Genomic DNA, 27,444 nt, shown 5'->3' on the forward strand with positions numbered 1-27,444 from the left:
AACACACCATTTTCAGCAGTGCATTAACTATGCACTTGTGAATCAATTGTCTCTAGAGGAATAAAAAATTAAATACCATTTTTAGCAGTAATGAAAACATAAGTCAATTGCCTTAAAAGGAGTTAAGCACAATTTTCATTGTTTTGTTGGGGGTTTGGCAATCAAAGTTTTTTATACAAGTTAGCCCATATTAACCTTGAATGCGACTTAAGAACAGTTAGTGAATCATGAAGACTACAGCAAACCTCCACAAGCCATAATGGGACCTATGACAATCTCAAACAAGGCTAACGACTGGTACAATGTGAGAAGACATTATAGAACCTAGAAGAAAGCTGTCCTACAAAAGAAGAAGAAGGTCATAGCCTTGTCGAATCTGTCCAGAATTCAGCAACTACTCAAACTGCACACCTCTTAAGTTTCCCTTTCAGGTGGACATAGATTCACTATGAGGCAGAATGCATCCTTGTTTCCTCACTTATCATGGATGTATTTGAAAAAAGGCAATATCTTCTGCAACCTGCAAACCCAAGATGCATTGCATTGTAACGAGCCACCAGGTAGATGATACTTTCACCATTGAATCTCCAGGAAGAACTGTTACATGCACCACCTCACCTCCTCCCCAACCAAAATGTCTCTGTGACACCAACCAAAATGACGCGTGAAAACCAAGAAGGAAAAAATCTGTGGCAAGGGGGGTCAATTCACCTTAAACCAACTTTGTTCTTCTCAACTAGTCAAAAAATTATTTGCCCACTAAAGACCTATGTCCTTGATGTGGTTGAAGGTTCCTGCGAAGAGGAAGCTTACCTCTTAGGAGAGTGCTGCTGGTAGGGACAGGTGACTTCTGAAGAATGTTCTGACTCTCATTTTAAAAACCCTGTACCAATGTGAGTCCAACGATACCCCTTGGAGTAAAGGGTATAGCTGAGTCAGGAGGGTATATGGACAATGTAAGAGCAATGACGACGGGTCTTGACCTCTCCTTAGCAAAGCGCTTGTTTTTGGTTGTTTTGTCATTTCATGTTGTGTTGAAAGAACAAATGATTGGTCCAGCCAAATTAGGTTCCAACTAGATTTCCATGAACGCAGTGATGAAAGCCTCTACAACATCTTAACAGTCAGCAGCCTTCAAACCACTGCAACCCAGCCTTGATCAAGTCATAAGCGATGGTCACATACCGCTGTGCGAACGAAGAACACCATCAATCTAGCCAAACAAGATGGCATCATTGGCAGGAGTCCTTGGGAGTGCAGCAAAGTATACATAAGGAAGAGTTATGCAGGAAAAAATGAAGCAGCTCTGCACAAATTTACATCTTATGCAAGTCCAGAGAGCCCTGCCATTTCTAAGTAACCCCATGAGACTGGCCACGTTTTGCTTTGGAACAACTCGAGTTTACTGATTTAGGCTTTCACTGGTACACTCGCAGAGTCATAAGACTTCACTCTAAACGCACTAACAAAGATGATGGAAACAAAATGTGTAAACCTTCTGCACTTGGGTAATACAAGACCAGTACATTCGTGGACTTTTGAAGAAATCAGCCAGAAAGTTTAGGGTCAAAGCTGAACGGCATGCATCTCTTGATGATTACTGACAATTAGCAGTTGTAGCATCCCACGTGACTACCTCATGAGACAAAGGATTATGCTTTAGTACCCCCCTTTGACCACCATGACAAATAACCATGATCTTATCAAAACACAGGAGTGATTACTTACTGATCAGACAGCCATGTTCGGCAGTGTCCTTGCTAAGAAGTATTAAGAGAACTACAAGTCTATTGGTGTCTGGGGCACATCTCACTCGAATTATGCTTCCCAAAACATCTCCTTTTCTTCTTGTATGTTTCTGTGTAAAATTCTGCACGAAGGCAGGTATTGTCTGCATTAAACTTAGCATCACCACAAAAATTATTGGTAAAAGGAGTGACCTTTTCAAAAGAAAACATTACCTGCATTGCTGTGCATGTGGGCTAAGTTCTTTGTGGAACTTCGTGTGTTATCACTCATTCTTTGTGGTCAGTTTCAACTTGAAGCACTTTAATGAAATCTAAACCAGGTCTTCCATACTTAAATAAATAAACTGGCTTATCTGATTCAAAAACTCTGCTTGAAGACTATCTGTATGAAACAACAATGGATCACCTTGCAGGCAGAACACACTTCTCTCTCAGCTCTGTAAGTCATAAAATACACACTGGTTTCTCCAGGAGTTTCAGTAATAGATTTGCTCAAGCAATGCCATCAAGCCACTGGGCATTTCATGTCTGAGTTGAGTGTCTTCATAGCATTGGTAGAACATGGACTCATGCTTGGCTTAAGTCCCCAACATTTATTTACATCTTGTCCTTGTCAAGGCAGCTTTCTACACCCATTTAGTCTTGTGTAAGGAAGTCTAACACTTACATTGTATTCACACCTGGATCGCAAACTGCAAATCGTTAAGCACAGTGCTTCTGTATATCAATGTGGACACATGCACCTCAATGATTTCAAACAACAAACTCCAAACATCTTTATGGCACCCTGGGTATCCACTGGTGGGAAAAAATGTCCACTAAAGACCTGCAAAGATCACAGCACAGAATATACTGCACCTAATTAGACGAAGTGACAACTATCACCCAATAAAGAAAAAGAAGTGGAAGTTACACAGACACCTAAAAAGATAAAACAGCAAAGCAAGATTTGACACATAGATGATGGAAAACAAAAGTTTCAAATCAAAGTTCAGCGTCAAGCGATTGCACACATCACCACACCTCCTCCCAGACCAAAATGACACCAAGGACACTGACTGGTACAAAACCAAGCAGGGGAAGATCTGTGGCAAGGTGCATGGTTCCACCTTGTATGAAGTTTGTTCTTCTCAACTACAAAGTTATGAAATGATTTGTTCACTAGAGACCTATGTCCTTGATGTGGTTGGAGGTTCCTGCGAGGGGAAGCCTACCTCTTCGGAGGGCGCTGGTGTCAGGGGTGAGTTATGACGAATGCTCTGGCTCACATTTTGAAAACCCTGCACCAGTGTGAGTCCAACTTTACCCTTCGGGGTAAAGGGTATAGCTCGAGTCAACTCCTTCGGGAGGGTATATGGACAACGAAAGAGCGATGACGACGGGTCTGACCTCTCCATACCGAGGCATTTGTTTTTCGTGGACTTGTTATTTCATGTTGTGTTGAAAGAACAAACGATTGGTCCAGCCAAATTAGATTCCAACTAGATTTCCATGAATGCAGTGATAAAAGCCTCTACAACATCTTAGCAGTCAGCAGCCTTCAAACCACTGCAACCCAGCCTCGATCAAGTCATAAGCGATGGTCACATACCGCTGTGCGAGTGAAGAACACCATCAATCTAGCCAAACAAGATGGCATCATTGGCAGGAGTCCTTGGGAGTGCAGCAAAGTATACATAAGGAAGAGTTATGCAGGAAAAAATGAAGCAGCTCTGCACAAATTTACATCTTATGCAAGTCCAGAGAGCCCTGCCATTTCCAAGTAACCCTATGAGACTGGCCATGTTTTGCTTCGGAACAACTCGAGGCTACTGATTTAGGCTTTCACTGGTACACTCGCAGAGTCATAAGACTTCACTTTATAAGCACTAACAAAGATGATGGAATCAAAATGTCTAAACCTTCTGCACTTGGGTAATACAAGACCAGTACATTCATGGACTTTTGAAGAAATCAGCCAGAAAGTTTAGGATCAAAGCTGAACGGCATGCATCTCCTGATGATTACTGACAGTTAGCAGTTGTAGCGTCCCACGTGACTACCTCACGAGACAAAGGATTATGCTTTGGTACTCCCTTTGACCACCGTGACAGATAACCATCTCATCAAACAACAGGAGTGATTAATTAGTGATCAGACAGCCATGTTCGGCAGTGTCATTGCTAAGAAGTCTTGAAAGAACTACAAGTCTATTGGTGTGTGCTTGAATTATGCTTCCCAAACCTTTTCCTTTTCTTTTTGTATGTCTCTGTGTAAAATTCCACAGGAAGGCAGGTAGTGTCTGCATTGAACTTAGCATCACCACAAATATCTTAGCGATGTTTAGGTCACATACATCTGTGCAAATGACTAAGAACATCAATCTAGCCAAACAAGATGGCATCATTTGTAGGAATCCTTGGGAGTGTAGCAAAGTATAAATAAGGAAGGGTTATGCCAGAAAGAATGAGGCAGCTTGGTAAGGCCATTAACCTGTGTAAATTGTGAGCAGAGCAAGGGAGGATAAGAGAGTCTTGCGAGAACAGCTAGGGAGTTTAGTAGAAACATCAGCTTCGAAGGGAAAACCTGGAGAACAGGGAAGCCAGGAAAATAGCAGAGAAGAAGAAATGACAAGTTGCAGTAATCGAAAACAATAATGATGGGATAAATAAACAAGAAGATGCTAGGGCTGAAGTAACAGTGAGGAGGTATTTGTTAGAGAGGCTGTGATGACCCAATTCAAGAGCATGAAGTGGAGACAGATGAAATTGGCAAGATGAAAGCGACCCATTTAAGAGAAGGAGAGGTGAGGCCAGTACTGAAGAACAATAGTGGGAAGGCACCCAGAAAAATGATGGGCACCACGTGATGAATTGGAACCTGCAAGTAAAAGGCCAAAAGGTTGGGATAAGCCCGACAGAAATGGAAGGCAATAATTGGTGCGCTATTCTCCCATGGGACAAAGAGGATAGATGACCAGAAATTGATGAGATCACATCTGGGTCGTACAAAACAGACAGCAACATGGTGGTAAAAGAACTGAAAAGATTATTTAACAAGATATGATGTGAGCAGGTACCAGTCAAATGGAAACAGGGCCTGATACTAAAACCATATAAAAAAAGATCCAAAGGAGTGTAACGCTGCTAACTGTAGATGGGAAGGTAATGGCAGTAGTCATAAAGAAGATACAGAACTGAGTAGACACTGCCCTTAAAAAGAAACAAACTGGTTTTCAAAAGCACAGTCAAAGAAACATTCATCCTCCACAAAATCATGGAACAGGTCAATGAATTTTGTCAATACACTGCCAAGGGCTGTGGAGAATCATCTTTGATAAGAATGGCAAAGATCAGGTACAATGACTTAGAGTGTTCAATACTTGTTGAGGGAGAACTGACAAGATGGCTCAAGTGGATCACCACTGGTGTTTAAAAAGGTTGCATTTATGTCAGGGTCCCTGTTGTTGCTTGAGGTTGACTACACGATTTCAAGAACAACCAAAGGCCAAAGAAATGACTCAAAACAACTCTTAAAGATATTGATTTTTCCAAAAGTATAGTCCTTGCTTCATCAAAGAACATAACAAGACTGGCTGGTAGAATATGCAGGAGGAGTGGAACTGAAGCTGAATGGTGGAAACTGGAAAGTGATGACAGTAAATGAAAATGAGAGAAGTGGCAGACATGAAGAGAGTTTGTTTAACTAGGTGCGACTGTGGCCAAGGATGGTGGAGGCCCGAGTGAGATTAAAAAACATCTAAACAAGGCACATGTTTTTTTCAACCTAACACAGATCTGGAAAATGCAGAGCATTGGTTGGAACAGGAGGAGGGTTGTGGCCAGTACTTTTGTATTGATGTGAATGGACTGGGCATTTGCTGACATTGAAGAGGAGCCAGAACTGCAATGTGGCAATGGAGCTGTGTCAATGTGAAGCAAAAAAGAGGGCAGGCAACCAAAGAAAACATGAACAAGGACATAGCAAAAGGAATGCAGACAGGAAGGAGGCCCGGCTGTGCAAAAGCCAGGGACATGGGACAGGACAGACCTGGTTAAGGAGTAGGAGTTGAAGCCTTATGTGCCTCCTGGTTCTGAGAGAGCCAACTAATTATATCAAAAGATACATATGAGGCTGCACTGACCACAAGGACATGCTGCAAAACCACTTTTGAACATCGCTAGGTGTAACTGGTTACTAGGCTGTCTTCATCATACCTCAAAATTGGCTGAAAATCTGCATTAAATACTCTTTCAACAAACCGATCTCTGCATTTGACCTGGTTGATGATCTCCAGTCTTCATTTATTTCCTACACCAAGTCAATGAGAAAAACTTCTAACCTGTCTCAATGGCTACAAATCTTTGCCAAGTATAAAAATTCTCTTACGTATATACATACTACTTTACAGGCTCACTTTACATGCCTCCTTTGCTGTTTGCTGCAATCTTTATCACCTTCCACCCACTTGGGTTTTATCAATTTACAGATGTGCTGATGCTTTGCATCATGATGCTGCATAAAACTGTTGCAAGATTGCCTCTAGTTACCATGCTGTAGTAGACTTGTTGAGACCAGTTCCTCTGACTCATTTCCTCCATGGCTCTCTGCTTTATACTCAACTTGCAGCTTCCTCTTCCTTGCAGCTTGCTAGCATGTTCCAAATCCCCGACTCATCAATCTTCCATTTTCAGGTGAAATTCTGTTGACCAATGGATTAACTGAAAAGTTTGATTTTCATGCATTTGCAATTTACAAAGCCATTAAAAAGGAAGGAGGCTATATAATTCAGACTTCAATGGGATGCAAACCCATGATAATGAACTTCAGTCACTTAAGGAGGCTGGAAACAGAATTGAGTTAGAAAGGAAATACTTCTACATCAAATGAAACAAGACTACCTAAATCAAGAAAAGGTTAGTGTTGTCACTGATAAGCAAAAATTGAAAAGAAATTAGGCTTCAGTGGGATTCAAACGCATGACCTTTGTAGTAACCTTTAAGGGTTGTCAAGATCTTTCTGTGTATACAATAAGGTTTCAATTATTTATTTACCATTGAGAGGCTGCAGTTAACTTGAAACAAGAGGATTGAATGGGATTCCAACCCATTAAAGTTTTCAGAGTCCTCAGGAATTCAAAGCCTTAATTTTTTCTTCTGAAAAATTAGACAATTTGGTTTGAAAAATTTAATATGCAAACACCTTGTGAAACCAGGAGGTGAATTAAGTTATTATTGAGAAGTGTAAAGACCTTGTGAAGTGAAGCAAGATATTCACTAAATGGTAAGTATTGGCAGAAATGTCAGTGGATAAAACACTCTGGAAACCATGCAAAGCATAAAAAATGGTTTATGAAAGTAGAGAGTGATTGAATATTTCTCTAAGCAAGAAGGGGGCCTGTAAAGTTCAGGCTTCTGTGGGATTCAAACCATTGACCTCTGACTGCTCAAGAACTCTCAACAATGTAATTTGTTTTAAGAAATTTGAATATCTTAATTCTAAAAGAAATTTCTTTCACCAAGAGGGAATCAACACATTTATGAGAAGTATTTGAAACTGAAGTTCAAATATACGAATTCAGGCTTCAATGGGATTCAAACCCATTACCTTAGCAATTACCTGCAATCTGCAGGGAAGGGTATGGTTAATTCGCATCTTGTATGATCAAAATTAAACTTATGCATGTTCTAGAAAGTTTGTTCTAGTCCTTTAGTCCTCACGTGTAGCAGAAATGGCAGCAGGTACCACGGAAAAGAATACAATCTTCACTGTATAGTCAAGCCAACCAAGGAAAAGACAGTTTCTAAACCACAGTTACTGACATGATCAGTCATGTTGGACAAGAGGCCTTGAGGTTTCCAGAGTCACATCAGTGAGTCATGCCACACATTGGAGAAGCAGACCTCAATGAATTCTAAACCAGTGTTGGACAAGTCATGTAAATTACAGTCAACAAGGTACTTATCTATGTTGTGGTTTAAAACTAGGAAAAGTGAAGTGGAACATCAGCCTGTATTTTGTATTAAAGTTTTTAATTATTGTAGATTCCATTATCAGAATTTGAGACCATAATACATGTATCAAAAGAATTTGGTGTCATAACTCTAACTCTGTATTTCAGTTAATCAAATTAATGAAAAAACTTTCTTTTATGTTTTACAATACATTCCACCTGAAGTGGGCCTTCTTGTTCCAATCCATTATACTTTTTTTCCTTAGTTCCTGATGGGCAAGCAGACAAGTTTGGTTTTATTGTCAGCTTCAGCCATACATGATATTAGCTCCATCCACTAAAGGCAAGATCTGACTCTGACCACTGATGTAATTGATTATGTGGCAAATTCCAGGAAAAGAATGATTTACTCAGATGAGAAGAGTGGAAACAAGTCAGTAAGAATCTGATGGAGGATATTGGTCAGTGAAATTTCTTGTGGGTTGGGTGGGGAGGGTTAAATAAAGCTCTGGTTGAACCTTAAATCAAATTTCGGCCAGAAGTCAATGTACTTCTGATTCGGCTTAATTAAATGTAGTTAAATGTAGTTAGATTAGTTAGTTGGGACCCAGGTTTGGGATGGCTCCTCCCTTTAGCTTTTTTCATTGGGTTTCTTTTCAGGCTTTTTGGACAAGTGTTGGCCCTACTTCACAGAACTTTGAACTTCTGCTCTATTTCGGCACAATTTCGGCTCTACTTTGGCATAACTTTTGCTTTAATTTGGCTTTGCTGCATCTCCCTGCTTAGTTGCACAATACAAAGAAACTAATTGATATGCACAAGTTTCCCTCAATGGCAGTGAGTCTAAGCTCTGTGATTGAGTGAAACTATTTCAACCAAAATCATTTCAGAAAACCATTTTCAATTGGCACTAAAGGTTCAACCAGACAATTACTTAATAAATGTAGGTTACTGGAGTATTTAAGCCTTTCAGCTGTTAGTGGTTTATCTCCAGTTGTAGCCATTAAGGCTTGGGAAAACGAGCAGTTAGAAGGGGCTATACATACACCTTTTTGCTAGCATCATTCACAAAAACACTTAGGCCAATTGTTTGATGTCATATTTTGGCAGTTTGATGACTGCCAGTCAAAATTTTGGGCCATTATCAGTGTTTGCATTTTATGTTTTAAGTCAATATCATCTTGCCATGGCAGTGTTTCATCTGTCAGCTAAATTTTCAGAAAGTCCTTAATTTTTTAAGAGTGTTTTGTAAGCTCTCAGTTTCAACACTGGCCCACATGTTTGTTTTCATTTCAAATTCTTAAGTCAATTGTCTGTCATGACAGTTTGTCGGCTGTCACCAAATTTTTGACAATATAAAATCTATATTGTGACAAGCTTGGAGAGGAGTTCCTGTGTGTACAAGCCATTGACCCACATAAGAAAGGAAACAGTCTACACCATGGCATGAGGTATGTGGAATCTAGTTAGCACAGTATGTTGTATTGCACTGGAATACATCATTTGCTTTTAATCTTAGCTTTGGCCAAAATATCATTTGAACTATTTTTACCAAATCACCATACAGACTATATTAACAATGTTTGGGATATATGGCTTAGATTGGAATGAGTGGTGTATTGAAGTGTTAATTGATCAACATATCTCTATTTTTAGTATTCAGTTCAGCTTTCAGTTCGGTGTTAAGTTCGGCTATTCATTCGGCTTTCGGCTTAGAAAACAATTGGCTCAAAATTGGTGCACAAAGGCTTGGTTGCGACTATGAATCGTTAGCAGGCCACTAAATATGTTCATATATCATCTGGGACACCCTGAGTGTTCCAATTGCAGTGCCAACTGGCACAGGAACACTTGAGGTTTCTATGGATGCTAAATTTTTCAAATAGGAATGCGCCCCCTCCTTGATACTTACTGTACTTAGGTCCTGTGGATTAATGTAGAAATGATGTAATGGATACTCACTAAGAATAAAACAAAACAGCCTGTGTCTCTGTGTCATTTACTTTAAATTTAGTTTTAACTTAATTGCTGTGTGTTTGTGTCAATTCATTCCTCATGAGAGAAATAGAAAAGTCTATAATTTTTTCTATACTTCTGATCCAGCCCATTTTCGGGGGCGTACAAAGCGTATGCACTTATATGTAAGTCCTGTGGATTAATGTAGAAATGATGTAATGGATACTTACTAACAATAAAACAAAAAAGCCTGTGTCTCTGTCATTTTCTTTAAATTTAGTTTAAACTTTAAATTACTTGTAATGTGTTTGTGTCAATTACTTCTAGATGAGAAATATTTAACAAGTTTATTATTTTTTCTGTAATTGTGACCAAGCCCATTTTTGGAGGCATACTAAAGAGTCGATGCAAACATTTTAAAAAGCATGCGCAATCTCTTATGCATTCATATGTAGGTCCTGTGGATTATTGTACAAATGATGAAATATACTGTAATTTTCAATAAAACTAAACAAAACCAATGTCTCATTCTTTAATTTCAAGGCAGCATTACAATAATTACTCAACAAATTCACATTTGAAAGCACTTTGCGCTATTTAAAACTGGAAAATTTGAGGCGGTGTTGTTCAAAATGTGTGCAAGTTTTTGAAATGAATGTCCTGAAGAATACTAATGATGTAGCAAGAATTCCATAACTGGTAACAATAAACCTAAAAAACTTGTTGTCTGTGTCATTTTCTTTAATATTAACACATAGTGCTGTTTGCTAACAATTTTTATTTCGGGATCTTCAACTTAACAAGGTCTTTTTTTGACAGCTACTTTAGCATGTTCGTTGCTATAACAAAATTGGCCAACAACAGACGACGTCAAAATATATACTTTTAGCAGACTGGTCCATTTTCGGGGACTAGCTCATTTTCGGGAGCATTATCATAACTTTTTGCCATGCATACGCTGAAATCTGAAAGAGGTATGCAGGTACTAACTGAAACTTTTACCCCTGCGAAATAAATTCCCAGTAGTCTGGGAATTCCTAGGAATTCCTAGGAATTCCTAGGAATTCCAAGTTATTCCAAGACATGCAAATTATGCTTTATCCAAGACCTTGGAATTTCTGGGAATATTTGGGAATAGTGGAAGTATGACTGGGAATTATTGGGAATTCCTAGGAATTCCAAGTTATTCCAAGTCATGCAAATTATGCTTAATCCAAGACCTTGGAATTTCTGGGAATATTTGGGAATAGTGAAAAGTATGACTGGGAATTATTGGGAATTCCTAGGAACTCCTATTATTTCCCAGACTGTTTTAAAAAATGTGTTTGGAATATCTAGGAATTTTTGGGAATAGCTAAAACACATGAAACATTGTTGGAAATTTCTGTAAATTTCCCAAAATGTCAAAATTAAAGAAGAATTCAGTGTATGAATCAGTTTCTGTGAATTAGTAAAAATCAACAGGATCATTTCTCTGGAGTTCCATACCTTTTTATTGTTTTCAAGCTCCAAGGTAATTATTTCCAAACAAATGTACATTAATTCCAGTTTAAGTCTGACAACTCAACATAAAGCTATAGCACTGATAACATTGCTTTTTAGATCCAACATGATTTGTTAGTGTATATGTGCCCGTATAGACCCTTAAATCAAACACCCAGAGTTTAACTGATAGAAAAATGGATGCTCTTAGATTTGATAAATAGATTAAGCAAAAAATTCTGTCAGCATAAATGAATATATATTATTTACAATTTCAATAAAACCAAAAGTATATATGTGCATGTATATATTTAATATAATTGTAGATTCACACACATACCCATCACAGCCCACTGTTGAACAATTTTTGACTTGATCCTTTCTGACTTTAGGAAAAAGAGGAAGACATTTCTCACAGATGTCATAAGTGAAAAGCTCACAGTTTCCACACACTTGCTGTACATTTGTAAAACTGTACTGTGACATTCTCTGGACAAATTACCAGTAGTTTCATTAAAACAAGGATATCTTTAGCAGCCTCTCATTGTCATACAATGTGTTGAAATTAAGGCCAGAATAGCCATACAGGCATATTCTTTGGCAGAAAATGTTTTTTTCTTGGGAACCATTAGTTTCACTTTCATCAGGGGAGTCCAGTGAATGGCCATCAGTGTCAGAGTTCTCAATTTCTTCAGAGGAGTCGGAACTGAAACTTCAACATCATTATCTGAATCACTGTCTGTGGACAAATCTGAGTTGTTGTGTATTACATCAATTGGTATTTCTGTAGTCTTTTCAGGTATAGGCAACTCAATTTCATCAAATGCTTCTGTGAAGCTTCAATTCTTGCATAAAGGTTCACTCCATAATCCATCAAAGTCATCCACAACATTTTTGCCAACAGCCATCTCACTCAGGTGAGCGGAAAACTCTGTGGTGTCCTGTTCATGGTGCTGGAAATGATCTCCAGGAAAAAGGGATGCAAGAGAGGGAGATGACGTCAACTGGCCTGGGAAGACTGCTTTAAGCGATTTATGTGGTCGAATCTTGTAGATTTTGGTATGGGTATAGTGGGATCATCAATATGTTTCTTGCATTTCCTTGTCCTCGCAGTCACTTTAATTCATGACACAACAAAATCAAAAGAATCAAAAAGATTATGAGTCAGTGGGAAACAAATAAATAACTGACATAAATGACAAATAAAAAAAACCTACATCTTGATGTATTGAAAAGACTATAGATCTCATATCATGTTAATACTTATAAATAATTCAAAGGAAAAAATGACAAGCATTGCAAATTTATACTTGCTGCATTGTGCTGACTGGGTGTTGAAACACGTGGGCTCTCAAAATAGACTTGGTGGACTAATACAACAAGCTTAAGCTTATTTCGCAGAATTTATCTCGTTTCCTCAGGTCGATCTTAAACCTTTTAGGTGAATTTCGGCTTTTGGGGTTTTTAAAGAACACACAAGGCATTGCTTAGTTTGATTTATTTACAATTATAGCTTATCATAACAGAAAATCCCTATAAAATTGGATTCCTTACCTTTGCAGCGAACTTGATTTAAGTGCCTCACGATCCTTTGTTATCTTGACAACCGTCGGGAACAGATCAACCAGTTAAAGTACGTTCCATCCTTGATTTCGTCGTAAAAAGTTTGTGTAGTTTTTTCCTTTTGAAGCAAGACCCATCTTTCAAAAGACCACCAAAACAGCGTGGAAAGGGAAACAGAATTGCCGTCGAAAGCGACTGGTCCAGTCCCCTCGTTGCCAGTCTCTCTCTCCTTCTTCTCCAGTTTCCATTCTCTCCTCAACTGATCAACTGCACCAATCACAGCACGCGAATTTTCATGTGACTATCGTCGTGACTGAACGTGACAAAGGTCACTTTATTCATTCCCTTTTGGCGCCCATCTTTGAATTCAGCGTTAACGGTTGATCGCTCGTGCGTTTTAGTAGATTTCACTTCCAAAATTATATCAGAATGGTTTTTGCTGTGGTCTTGTGACCAGAAGAAAACAGCGTGAGTGTCATTATCGAGAAACAAGTTATTCTTGGCGAAGATTTGGAGCTAAAAGAAAGTCTTACTGTGGATGTTTCAACGGGGAAAAATTCAAAGGGCAGATTAGCCGTATACAAAATTATTTGGTGAGTAATCGAATTCAAGTAACCTTATATTATGCAAAGTAAATTCTTGTATTTGGACTAAAGCTTTTGAATGAACTTTATCATCACGAATCATACACGAGTGGGCCACTCAGTCATGGCATGAAATGAATTCTGGCTAAAGCAAAGTTGAAACAATTTAGGTTGCCCAGAGTGCGTGCCTAAACAATTTGATTTGCGAATAACAAGTCGTTTCTCTCGCCTCACTTGTTCAAACGAAATAAATATAGCAGCTCTCTCTGATCCCAGTCAATTAGTTCTTGACAAAAACTCCAACGAGGCAGCCACAGTGTGCATAGTTTGATATATCTCCTGTGTGTTTCAGCCTGACTGTATGGCAATCCGTGTTGATCATCAATTTTTGTCCATCCGTATATTCTTTTGTGTTTACTCTATTATTTAAATGTTCCTTTAATATCTTAAGTGTCTTTTTTAATATTTCTAAAGTCTAAATTTGGCTAAAAACCGTGATATATATCCTCCAATTCGAGAGTTGTCGATACACTTATAGAAGAAGGAAAACCTTGATTTAATCTAATGTAAGCTCAAGATTTATGTAATATATTTATCAATAGTAGAGAAGCACCTTCACAGTTATCAAGTCTTCTCCTTTAACATTTCAACCAGCTTACAGTCAGGTCTTAATTAGCTGCATGTATTAAACTGTGAGCACACAAATATTTGGATCCCAGTCTTACAGTACCTCATATATATAGCAATGTAATGTATTTTTTAATTTTGTTTTAGGTGTCATACAACAAAGATGAGGATGAAGAGGCTAGCTGCTGACAGCCTAATTAGAGGGCAACAAAAGAAGCTGTGGAATCAACAGAAATAACTGAACAGCAGCTAAGTTTGCCCAAACTCAGCCTTTTTTAATTTTATGAATTGTCTCAGTTTTGTTCTTATCATTGATTCCTTACATTCATGAAAATCCAGATTTGTTCCACATAATAACAATAATTTAAGCTAAAATCTTGTGTATGGAAAATTGTTGGATTTGTAAACCAAAAAAGTAAGTAAATTATCTGAAAAAGTTCTCTTTTTATCAAACATGTAAAAGTTTGACCTTCATATCTGTTTTCAGTTTTACTTTTGATTCTTGATGTAATGAAAAAGAAACAGGATAATTTTTCTTATGTTTAAATTCATTTAAGCCATTGAATGTAATAAACCATTGATTTAATAATAATAATAATAATAATCAATATTTAAACAGGGTGACCCCTTCAGTCGCAGGACTGGTATCAACGGGGGCCCTGTATAACGTAAAATAAAAAGAGCATGTATAAATAATATATATCTATAAAAAAAAATAACTACTTTAAAAGATACGCTGAAATGTTTAAAAAATTTAAAAGCTTAAAAAGGTAATAGCGTTCTCATAAAAATTGGATATAGAATTGAAAATGTTCTAAAAAATAACCTAAGAAAAAAAATCGGAGATAGCCTTGAAACGTTCCTTAGGTGGCAAAATCTTTATGTTCGTTGGAAGGCTATTAAATGTGCATGCACCATGATAATAAAAAGACTTTTTAGCGACATCTAAATGAAATTTAGGAAGTATAATGTCAGTGATTGACGATCTAGTGCATCTGTTAAAAACATGTTGGTTGTCGCTCTGGCAGCGTAACAGGAAATAGTCTTTAAAGTATAGAGGAACTTCTCCGACCAAGCACTTGTTAACTAACAGTGCACAGTGCTTTTCCATGGTTTTTGTAAGAGAGGGCCAGCGTAGGTTCTCGAGTATTGTTTCCGTGGCTATGTCAGGTTTAAAACCGTATACGATTTTCGCAGCTCGTCGTTGCAGGCGTTCAAGAGTCTTTCTGTTCGTGCTTCCCAGAGGGCAAAAGCACGTATCACAATAGCTTAATATCGGTAGCACCGTGGACAAATAGATCTTATTTGCTGCTTCCGTGGTTAAACAACCTCGTAATCGTGACAGGAGGCCAACTCTGCTAGCAACTTTTGACCTTAAATAGCTTATGTGATCGTTGAAAGATAAACACTCGTCTAGCAAGACTCCTAGGTACTTGAATGACTTTACTTGGTTGACTTCCTTTCCTTCCATGCAAAGCGGACTATGAGATTCAGATCTGACTAGCCTTTGCCGAGTTCCAAATAAAACATACTCAGTTTTCTTTAGGTTGAGGAAAAGACCGTTTGCTGTTAACCAGTTAGAGACGTTATTGAGATCAAGGCTTAAGTTCAGCTGTAGTTGGTCAATGTTTGAAGCAGCAGTAAAAATAACGGTGTCGTCGGCATATAACATAACACTAGACAGACCAACGGCCAAAGGAAGATCGTTTATGTAAAGAATAAACAAGAGAGACCCTAACACGGAACCTTGAGGTACTCCGCTACTGATGTTGGCGGCAGAAGAAAGGTGATTTTCAATGGACACTCTCTGAGTCCTGTTAGTGAGATAGCTCTCAAACCACGAGAGAGGCTGGTCTTGAATTCCATATCTGTACAACTTGTTTAAAAGACCGTCATGAGGAACAGTATCGAAAGCCTTTTTCAGGTCAATAAACACTGCCCCCGTCAATAGCCCTTTGTCCATATGACCACGAATTTTATCTGTAAGGAAGGTAACGGCCAACTGAGTTGAATGATTTGCGCGAAACCCCGATTGATAAGGCGAGAGAAGAGAGTTTTCTGATAGGTAGCCATGTAGCTGATGGAAGACAGCTTTCTCCAGAATTTTCGACAAGATCGGTAAAATTGATATAGGCCTGTAATTGTCCAGATCATCTTTGTTTCCAGATTTGAACAAGGGTACAACCTTTGCTTGCTTCCATTCAGACGGGACTGCACCAGTTTCAATAGAAAGACTTATCAAATGTTTTACACAGTCAGCTATCACAACTGCGCTGTCCTTTAAAAGTCTAGCAGGTAGACCATCTAGACCTGTAGCTTTCTTGAGTTTTAGGCATTTAAGTTGCTTAAGCACAAACGGTTTACCCACTGCTGTGAACTCAAAATGATTCTTTGTAAACAGCTCCTCGGTTGTAGAATTAAAAACTGGTCTTGCATACCGGCATGATTCAAATAACTTGTTCACAACAGAAGTAAAGTAAGTGTTAAACAATTCTGAAATGCTTTGTTTATCAGTAACAATCTTGCCCTCTGCCTTGATACAGGTCGGAATAGATTTCTGTTTCGTGTCCGGCATTATTTTCTTCACAGACCTCCAGAAAGATTCAGAATCGCCGCTGTTCTCTTCAAGTAGTGATCTACTATAGCTTTCCTTAGCATGTTTAATCCTTGCACTGACTTTGTTTCGGAGTAATCGATATGCGGCCAAATCGGTGTCTAATTTTGATCTACGATATTTCTTGAGACTGGCATCCCGAGCTCTCATCATCTGTTTGATTTCCAGTGTAAGCCATGGACAATTACGTCCTCTAACTTTTTTGTTGATTAGTGGAGCATGTTTGTCACATTCAGCCGTAAAGTTGCATTTCCACAAAGACCAGGCTTCTTCGACGTTAGTCGAACTCAACACATCATCCCAGGAGATTTTCTTCAAATCACTGCAGAAATTAGTTGGATCGTATTTAGCATAATTCCTGCACTTTATCACACGAGGTTGTTCTTTGAAGTTATTTATCTTTCGAACTGAAATTAGCATATCATGATCACTCAGACAGGATTCAGCAACTACGGCTCGAGAAATGTTTCGTGGATTTGTGGTGGCAAACAGGTCAATAAGTGTAGCGGTGGTTGACGTAGACCGTGTTGGTTCATTAATCAACTGTGTTAAACCAAAGGTTTTAAAAATCTCTTTCAACTTTTTGGTTTCAGAGCTTGGTTTCTTAGGCAAATAATCACAGTTGAAGTCCCCGTTTACAATAATTTCTTTTCCCTCAGCCGCGGCAGAGTCCAGGCTGTTGTAAAAGCGAGCCAAATAATCTTCGTCAGGCTGGCTATCTGACTCTGAAGGTGGCCGATAAAATGTTCCAAACAGTATGCTTTTTGATTTAGGCAGAAAAATCTCAATCCAAACAGATTCATCAATCTCGAGGTCAGATCGGCACACAGCATTAATTGACTCACTGACAAACACTGCTACACCGCCTCCTTTCCTCACCAATCTATCTCTTCTAAAAAGTGTAAAGCCAGGCAATGGCACTTCTGCATCCGAAATGTTACTGTTGAGCCATGTCTCAGTTAAAGCTATGATGTGAATTCGTGGACTTTGCGTTATGAAAACACGAAGTTCATTTAACTTCTTCCTCAAGCTTCTGATGTTTTGATGGATGAACTTAAGACCACGCAACTTTAGGGTAGCATCAGATGTTGCTGGTACAACAAAGCTATCGTTTAGACTGTCATCGAACTGTTGCTCAGCAGAAGATGGAACTGAGCAGAAATGACAAGTCGAGCCAGATTCAAAGTTCGCATCCAGGCATTTTAAATGGAAGCGTGATTTGCATAAAACGCAAAATCCAAAAGCCTGATTTCTTCTGACCGTCTTGAGACACCGAGGACAGGTTATTTTAGTGGAAGGTCCAGGATTCACGGAGATATCATTGCACTGAAGCAGTAAACTTGCAAGAAGAACAGATCTTGTAAGCCTGACAAGCTGAACCTTGGCGACAGGAGTGAGGGAAAATCCAAAATGGCGCCCACTAGAAGTTTTCTTTCTCACGGGCTGCTCAAAACCGACGAAAGAAGAGAGCTCCTGTCCAACAGCCAACCCAGAGCTATTGACTTCTTGGTTAACCAACGGTGTAAGACATTTAGAATTAGAAAGATCCCTTGTAAACACGAAGACGAGTAGAAGAAGAACGCCGCTTCGCATCACACGACATACCGCCATGTTGTGTACATCCAAGTTGTTGTTGTTAAAACCTGTCTGATGTGATATCAGTGACTTTATTTGTTATTTTAATGCTGGGCATTAATCATCAAAATTTTCTCTGGCCTACAAATGATACAAAATTCCCAGTTTTTCTCAGATTTTCCAAAAAATTCCAACCTATTCTCAAAAAATCCTACAAATTCCAAGATATTCTCAGAAATTCCTAGGAATTTTAAGCAATTTTCAAGGTGAGTATATTTCAGTTGGAATTCCTAGGAATTCCTAGGAATTCCAAATCAGCTCTATGTAAACTTGGAATTCCTAGGAATTCCTAGGAATTCCGAGTCCGAATTACCGTGAAAATTCACACCTTAGATTCCTAGGAATTCCTAGGAATTTTTTCCTAGGAATTCTTAGGAAATTCCTAGGAATTCCTAGGAATTCTTAAAGTTATCTCACAAGGGTAGTGGAGATGTTGTAGGTAGACATGGTCACCAGCATGAAGTCATTAAAGCTAATATACCAAAAGAGAGAGAGAGAGAGAGAGAGAGAGAGAGAGAGAGAGAGAGAGAGAGAGGACAAGAGGTCTACAAACACCATTTCCTTCTTCAGACATGGTAAGTCATATAGGAAAAAACAATGTGACAACTCGATAACATTTTTGTTTAAGTTTGCAGATCTGCACCTACTTAATGTCAGTCAAATCCAGGCATGAAGAAACAGACCCTCTGATCTAAAGGGAAAGAAAAGGTAAATTATCAATAGTGATAGGCATTCAGGCGAGCAGAATTAGCATGATAAGTCAACTGTCTGTTTAGGATTCAAGTAAAGTCATACCATTTTTCAACAGTCCATAAATAGAGCTGATGTGGTTCGATTGTCTCTGAAAACAGGGAGAAAAACAACTTATCTTTTCAGTAGAGTGTTGTGATGAAAACATAAAACAAATGTTTATGAAGGATTAGAAAATATTTTTCAGTAGCGCATAAACCTAAGCACTGTAAGTCAACTGATAGAAACATTGTATTGTGAGGGATTTGATAATCAGAAGAATTTCAAACACTAACCTTGAACAGTTTACCACAATCGTTAATCAGCCATGCAGACTACAGTGTACCTCCACAAGCCTTCCTTGTACATTGATCAGCATCACAGCAAAGATCCATTGTGACCAAGCAGGTGTAGTGTAACAAAACAGAGGGCATCTCAACAACATAGAAGTTAAAAAAAAATTTCAAAAAAAAAGGGTTAATTGCCTGCTGAGAAGGGAAAGTCATACACCATTTTAAAAATAATGCAAGTATGCCAAGTGCATTGTCTTTTGTGGGAGTGAAATTGAATACACAGGGTTCATACCTTTTCCAGGATTCTAAAATTCCCATTAACCCTTTCACTCCCAAGATCCCAATATTAACTCTCCTTACTGTCTGCCATATATGTCATACTTTTTAACTGGAGTTTAACAGATTTCCAAGACCAGTAGCCCAAGTAATGCAACAGTAAAATTCCAGGTTTTCCAGGACCCATATGAACCCTGATACAGTCACCCAATTTTTACCAGGATAAAACTGATGCAATCATGGTCAGTTAATTGTGTGGTATGGACAATGAAAAATAACACAAAGGAAAAACCCCAGCAGTATACAGAAAACAAAAACATGACTGTCTTTTAAGAAAGTAAAATAACACACCAGGTTCAATTGCACACATTTATATTATCATTTGAGTGTTTTATAGTATTTACAGGTAGCTAACATTAACCTTAAAAGACACTTGAGAACAGTTGGAGAGCTATGCCAACTACAGCAGACCTCGAGCAATGCTGATTCAAACCACAGAATTTGAGGCTCAAACCATCCTAACCACCAAGTAGATGATACCTACAGGGAGAACTTTTATGCACTACCTTACTAAAATGTCTACCTGTGACACCAATGATGGATGCAAAAAGGAGCACAGCAAGGGAGTCCATGTACATCACATCTGCCATTTCTGAGTATCCCCATGAGACTGACCGCTATCTGCTTTGGAACATCACAAGATATTTCAGAAAAGTGTAAGTATTTGCACCTAATGTAATTAAATTATTTAGTTATAACTTCTTATTGGATTTCAAGGAGGTCATGCCTTTAAAATTCAGACTTTGACGGGACTGAAACCAATGACCTAAGTGTGTGTGCTTGGTAGGTTTGTTTTCTTTCCCTTGAAAAACTGGAAAACTTAAGCCAAAAACCACTTTGGACAAGGGGAAAACATAAAAAAGGACCTAACCCTAAATTTTTTTTTAACGAACAAGAAGGAGGCATGTAAAATTCAAACTTTTGTGAGACTCTGTGAAAGCCATGACCATTCAGTATTATACATGAGAAAGTGATTTATTTGCATCACATGTCATCAAAATGTAAACTACTGCATGTTCTAGAAAGTTTGCATGTTCTAGTCTTTCAGTGCCCATACATAGCTGAAATATCAGCTGGTAGTATAAATACTAGTTAAATATGCAACACTTTCAAGTTGTATTGCGTGGAATATCCCACGAGTCACTCGTTTTTTCTTGGTATACACATAAGCCTTTAGACAAGTGTGTATACCAAGAAAACACAAGTGACAAGTGAGATATTCCATGATATAATTATCACTCAAAACGTTGCACAACTATTTTATACCATGCCCTAGAAAATACAGTGGCCAAAACAATCAATAATTGACATACACGCAGTGCACAATGGGAAGGTTGGGTGTAATACCATTGAATAATATAAAATGGCTGGACCTTCCTGTATCCTGTTTGGCTGTATTTTCTCTGGCATGGTATAGAAAAGAAGGATCATGGTTACTGTTAATAGGTGGTATTGGCCAACACCATGAACTGATATTTCGACCGACACTTGGTCAATACTTCAGCCAAGTATTGGTTAACACTTGGCCAACAGTTGGTTGAGTGTTGCTTGAGTATCAGTCAAGTATCAGTCGAATGTCAATCAAGTATTGGTTGAATGTCAGTCCAGTATTGGTTGAGTATTCAGTCGATCAGTGTGAGCTGTTACTTCACCAATACTTGACTGATGCCCAACCAACACTGGACTGATACTCAACCGACACTGTAACAACTTTCAGGTGATATATTGGCTGGATATCGCTCAATACTAGTTCAATACTTGGCCGAGCTATCAACAGACTGTTGGTCAATATATCAGTTGATAGTGTCAGCTGACACTACCTACAGTAAACACAATCCAAAAAGAATACAGTAAACACTATGCAGTCAGTCACATTGGACAGGCAACCAGAGAAAAGACAAGGAATCTACACCACAGTTATTGAGCTGATCAATCATGTTGAACAAGCAGGCTGAAGGCTTAACTGAGTTATGAGTCATGTCACGCATTGAACAAGCAGCTTTGAATCAGATCAACAACTTTATTGGCTGGATTCTAAATCCCATGCAGAGCACTTAAGATGGACAAAATCATTTTTATGACAGTCAGCAAGGTACTGCTCTGTGCATGATGCAGTTGAAATTTAGAAAATGTGAATTGGATTGCCTTGTCCCCTTCCTTTTGGAGCTTCAGTTCATGTTATTAAAATGAAAATCAAAACATCAGTTAATTGACATGATCCCAACAAAGCTCTCTAATAATAAGCTGAAACTTAAAATAATTATCTACATCCATTTTTCATGTATATAGATATCATTGTTGTACATTGTTTGCAAATTTATTTGTTTCTGGACTTGGAAATCTGTAACGAATTTCTGATTAAAAAAATGACATTGCTTTCCTGACATTAATTTTTTGCACCTTTTTTACCACATCCACAGTTGACAGAGTTGCATCAGTGGATAACATCACAAGCTTTCATCTAATATATATTTTACCTGTCATCAAGCTGATGGTGTTTTCTTCCATTGCTATCTTTACAAGAGACGATTAACCACAACAGACCAGTCAAATCAACCTGAAAGTGATATGACAGCAATATACCTGATGAGCAGGCTATTGCTCAATGAAGGCAAAAACTATTATTTCATGCTCAAACCATTCCATAATTGAGATTCTTGATCAGCACCTTGCATTGTGTAGTTCCAGGAAATTTTCATACCCACCTCAAGGGAGGTCCTTGGAGATTGCAGGAGGGTGGGGTTTCAGAACCCAAAGTAAGAAAAAATAATTAATAATGAAGCAAAATTGGAATTTCCAGACAGGTGGTGGTAAAACCTACAGTGGAAGACTATGAAATATTTCGTGAAACAACAACTTTAATAAGACTATTTCTGCCCCAAAGTGCAAAATTGATGTATTGAACTCTTTTAGTCATGTTATCACATACGTTACTTAAGTTAAGGCAGCTTATAGGACTTGCAAGGTTTATTTTCAGTTGCTGAAACACCCTACTGCCATCTCAATGTTGACTTGTCTCTGTGCAGTGCAGGTTTCCTGAATTAACCATTACTGAGAAAAGGGAAGGAGAAAATAGGCTAGACTGTTTTCACAGTTGTGACAGGGTTTGTACAATGTAAGTCAATTCTGTAGATGATCCCCAACAGACACTATTCCAATCTAGCTATTCCAAATGCACTCACCTCAGATTGGATATGAAGGTAATACTAAGACTTGTGGTAAAGAAACCAATCTGATCCCACCGTGGCATTGGTCAATACTTTGGCTAACATGTAAGTTGGCACACTGCTCTTATTTAGCTTATGGCAAAACACTAATACACTACCAAAGAGACCAAAAATTTGGTCAGTCAGTTTGTTAACAGTGATAATGATCGGTGATCTTGCCAAATTAATTAAGCAGATTGCTTTCTTCATTTTTTTTCCAGATGTGACCTGCACAGATCATGGCAAACAGTCAAGGGGAATGTAACTGGCTCGATCAGGTATGATGATCAAGTTACTCAGCTGTCTTGAATTGAATGGAACATGCAGGCCTGTGGAAAAGGAGACAATACAAAACTTTGAGGGAACTGTTTTAAAATTACTGGATTGGATATAAGTCGTGGACATTGCTGATGGTAACAAATACTGTTCAATTTTAAGGGAGTTGAGAACAACGAGATGAATATTTTCAGATTAATTTTTATTTCTACTGATAGGTCTGTTTATTCCTCCTAAGCTCGCAGTGGAAATCGAGGTCTGTTAAGTCTGTATAGGTGTTGTCTAGGTTTGGCTACAAGTTCTGGTGTCTTATTCTATTTTTCAGTAAAACTATCAAATCACAAACAGTCTCAGGTCATAACATCATATATCATCAAACTTCTAAATAATATCCTAATGCCAAGAAATCAAAGCTAAATAATTGGAAATGATAGTTTGAATATTATTATTTACAATTAATAGCTTTAGTTAATTTAGAAGACAATGTGAAAGCTATTTTTTTTTTAAATTTAAATAATAGTTTGAAAGCTATTATTTAAAATTGAAATAGCTTGCATTGAAAGCTACTAATTTTGAGAAATAGCTTTTCAACAGGTGTTTCTTAAAATTATGAATGTTTAAATGATGCTCTTATTTAGAAAACTCATTTAATATTATACCTGAGTATCTAGGTGATTAGATTGCCCTACTGCAAAAAGAACATGACGCAGCTGAGCTATAAGCCAAATCTGGGCGAGACTGAAACAGATTGAAGTTGAATTTGATTTCTGCCTGAACCTGAGGGGTTTTAGACTTCAATACCAAATTAATATATAGATTTAGGCCAGCCTAAAAGCGTAGCTCCTGGGCCGGGTTGTTCAGAGCCAAATAACCCAGGAAAAGGTAGAATTTTGAGGCGAGGTTTTCCGTATATTGTTTGGCCTTCTGTTTTGAGTTTTAATAATCACTATAAACACAAAACAAAGCAGCAAAAAACATTTGTATAGAAGAAAAAGTTATAATTCGGTTAACTTTTAATCCTGGATTAGCGTTAACCGGCTTCCAAACAATCCTGCCCTGTTTTCAACAAGTTAACCTGAGATGAGCCCGCAATCCAATCGAAAACCAGCACTTGGTCAGCGGTCAACTTTAAAAAAAACATGCGACCTCAATAAGCTGTAAACTTGAGCCCGCGATATGGTCACGTGATACTGGTCAGCGGATACCTTGTTTTGACAGGTATCAATTGATGGTAACATGGATGTCCAATATCAAAGAAGTACACAGTAAACCAAGGCTGCATGTCTCTGTCAACCAATTATTTGGAGTATGGCGGCCATGTTGCGCGACTCCGTCGTCGTCGCCGTCGTGCGTACACGCCCACGAGCAATACCGCTAGCCATGATAACCATGAGAAAATCAACTCATGGGTTTCCTTTTCGTTCCTATATGAGTATGGGGGTCCACTTGGCGGCCCTTTGGGCCGCCGGAGCTCCACTATAATTCAGCTATGATCATTATTAAATAATTAGTTTCAAAATACATGTAGTGAACGAATACTGTAGTTCCAACTCTCGGGAATATCAAACTACAATTAATAATTGAAAATTCTGAACTTGGGACATTGTGAGTTCTCTTTTGTTTGTTTATTAAGCTGAACTAATCTTGACTCGACACTAATCAGTAACTTAAGACTAAACTACAAATGATTAATAGTAACCACTATAATAATTTATTAATATATGGGGCACTTCTGGTGTTCCTAAGTTCAGATTAAAAGAACTGAAGAAACCTACAAACTGTGATATCCATGTATTAAGTAAAATCCAAGTAGAATAACATCAAAATTCACAATAATTTTTTCTATGAGTTGTATTTTTGTATTTTTAGAATTTGAAATGATGTAAACTAAAATATAGCAGTCAGAATGCATGTACATGTATAGCAGTAGAATTTGTGTGTATACATGTTCGTGTTTAAATTGCTTGATACAAACTTAAGGAGAAGTTGAAGAACTTATCATTTAGGCCTGAGGGGGCAAGTGTTTGGAGTTGGGAAACAGAGGCTTGGATTTGGGAAATAGGGGTTTGGATTAGGGAGATGGAGGCTTGGATTTGGGGAACAGGGGTTTGGATTAGGGAGATGGTGGCTTGGATTTGGGGAACAGGGGTGTGGATTAGGGAGATGGAGGCTTGGATTTGGGGAACAAGGGTTTGGATTAGGGAGATGGAGGCTTGGATTTGGGGAACAGGGGTGCGGATTAGGGAGATGGGAGGCTTGGATTTGGGGAACAAGGGCTTGGAGTTAGGGGAAAAAGAGACTTGGATTTGGGGGATAGGGGTTTGGATTTTGTTGGCAGGTATAGAGTTAAGTTGGGGGAAAGGGTCTTGGATCTGGACAGAGGTTTGGATTTGGGGGACAGGGACTGAGTCAGAGGTTCTACCAGGTTGGGTTTAATGGTTTTGAGGTTGGCCCTATAGATAAGTTTTCTCAAACTTGATCGAGTGTTTGTATCAAGCTATAAAAACACAACATGGCCACTTTCTGCTTCTCCTGTGAAATAAGAAAAAAGAATTATAATGTGATGTTGAAAACCATGCTTTGTTTACTTAGCCTTGAACACAGTGAATCAAAATAGTGGTTGTATGTATTAAATCTATTGTTTTCTTAGTTGGCAATACATCATTGCTTCATCATTGCTAGGGACATTTCTCTGTTATGATCTGTATAATTTGTCCGAATGAAAATAGTCTACTTGTCCAAATTTACTATAGTGTAAAATTCTGTGTGAACCTGATTCCATGTGAAAGATGACCAATTGTCTGTTAACTTAATTCGCTGACAGACTACAAATTTGGTTTCATTTTGCATGATTATTTAGCAATAATAATAACATTAAATAAGTCACAGCAGTTCTAAAACACAGCTGATTTATGCAGATATTTGGTCATTTTTTCTGAGCAGTTGAATGTAAACGAGCTCTGTCAAAATAAACCATTATGTTGCTACATATTATTATGTCTTTTTTTATTTTTTTCGAGTTGTGTTAGAATAAAGTAAGCAATTGCATCAATTTTGTTGTCTTAATTTCAATTTGTGGACATAATGCACCCATTAATGGGGTCAAGCCAGAGGAGGATGAGAATGGGAGGTCAATCATATGCGGGGTGAATTGACAGCAATGAACTGCCTTTGACCATTTTAGTGGACATATGCCAACATATATGGAGCATTTAATGAGCAGTTAGCCTTCTGCAAATTCCTGGGAATGGGGTGTTTAAATATTCAAATAAAATTTGGCCAAGGTTCCCATGCGCCCCTTCTACTCTGGCATAACATTTACAGGCTAAAGGGATTTCCGTGAAAGATTGGTTCGGGACTGGGGTAGCTCGGGGCTTCTTTATGTGCAAATTATGTGATTTCAAGTTTAGTTGCCTGCATACAGACGTCTCTAATTTAGGAACACGAGACGACTGTACGCAGCTAACTAGTAGCTTGTATACAGGTTGCTGTCTTTTTGTCCGCAATAATCCCAGAAATAAGCTCATTTTTAATACGAGGCAGTCCCAAATGGGTAAACCAGTGAAGTGTACTTCACTAAAATGGTTTCCTCGTCATTTTCCAGCATTTTCACATGCACGATTTGCGTACCTCGATTACTGCTTCACGCTATCTGGGGGCCACTGATGATCGTTCGTTGATGGGTCATAAAACTTTCTTGCACTCGTGCATTCCTGTAGCAGCACGCTCACCAGCTAGGCCGGGGCTATGAACAGGCTAGGAGATAGACGGGACCTCTGCTCGCAGGGTAACAGTCAGTACACGGTTGGTTGCCGCCATTTTAATGATTTTGAACATTGCCGCAAAAATGATCCCAGAAAGGCTCGCGAGACTAGATGACCAACAGGAACTTGGTAACCAAATTGTTGCAGAAGTTCTCCCTGTTTTTTACTTCATGCGAGGGAATATATTTTATAAAACTGAGAGATTAAGACGGAATCCACTAGAAGTCCGAGTAACAAGTGGACAAAAACCTAGTACCAAGATTATTTATATCGTACTGCAAACTTCTGTACGACTGTTTTAAATATCTTCTCAAAAAATCATTCCTAGCAACATCAAACGTCGAAAACGAATGGTAAACTTCATATGAAACACGACAGTACTGGTGAAATGAAACTGATGATGAAATTTTGCCTGTGTTAAATTTATTTTCGTTCCCATGGGAAATTGTTTTCGGTGTTATTTCAGGCAATTATTTATGTATATGAGCTTATATGGCCTTAAGAAAATGTAAAAATGACTGTAAAATACTTAAAATTATTCTGGTACCAGATTTTTGTCCACTAAAACCTGAAATATTGCTCGATTTTCTATCGGATTTCGTCTTAAAGTCATTTGCTTTTGAAACGAATTCTCGCATTAGCTTAAGTTTCAAGCTAGTTCCAGTTAAATTGCTAGAGTACACACATAGTTTAATACTG

The 27,444-nt window shown here is 38.3% G+C and overlaps 1 long non-coding RNA gene across 1 annotated transcript; it reads right to left on the reverse strand.

Annotated features, from left to right (window-relative positions):
• LOC145497303 (uncharacterized) lies at positions 1 to 27,438 on the reverse strand. The gene is made up of 3 exons (XR_014050681.1): positions 26,612 to 27,438; positions 18,789 to 23,034; positions 1 to 6,429 (listed from the first exon to the last, which is right to left on the reverse strand). It is a non-coding gene; the product is annotated as an uncharacterized LOC145497303 (long non-coding RNA).
• Between the last annotated feature and the right edge of the window lie 6 nt (positions 27,439 to 27,444).

The sequence above is a fragment of the Orbicella franksi genome, chromosome 1 (assembly GCF_964199315.1).
Source record: "Orbicella franksi chromosome 1, jaOrbFran1.1, whole genome shotgun sequence".
NCBI lineage: Eukaryota > Metazoa > Cnidaria > Anthozoa > Scleractinia > Merulinidae > Orbicella > Orbicella franksi.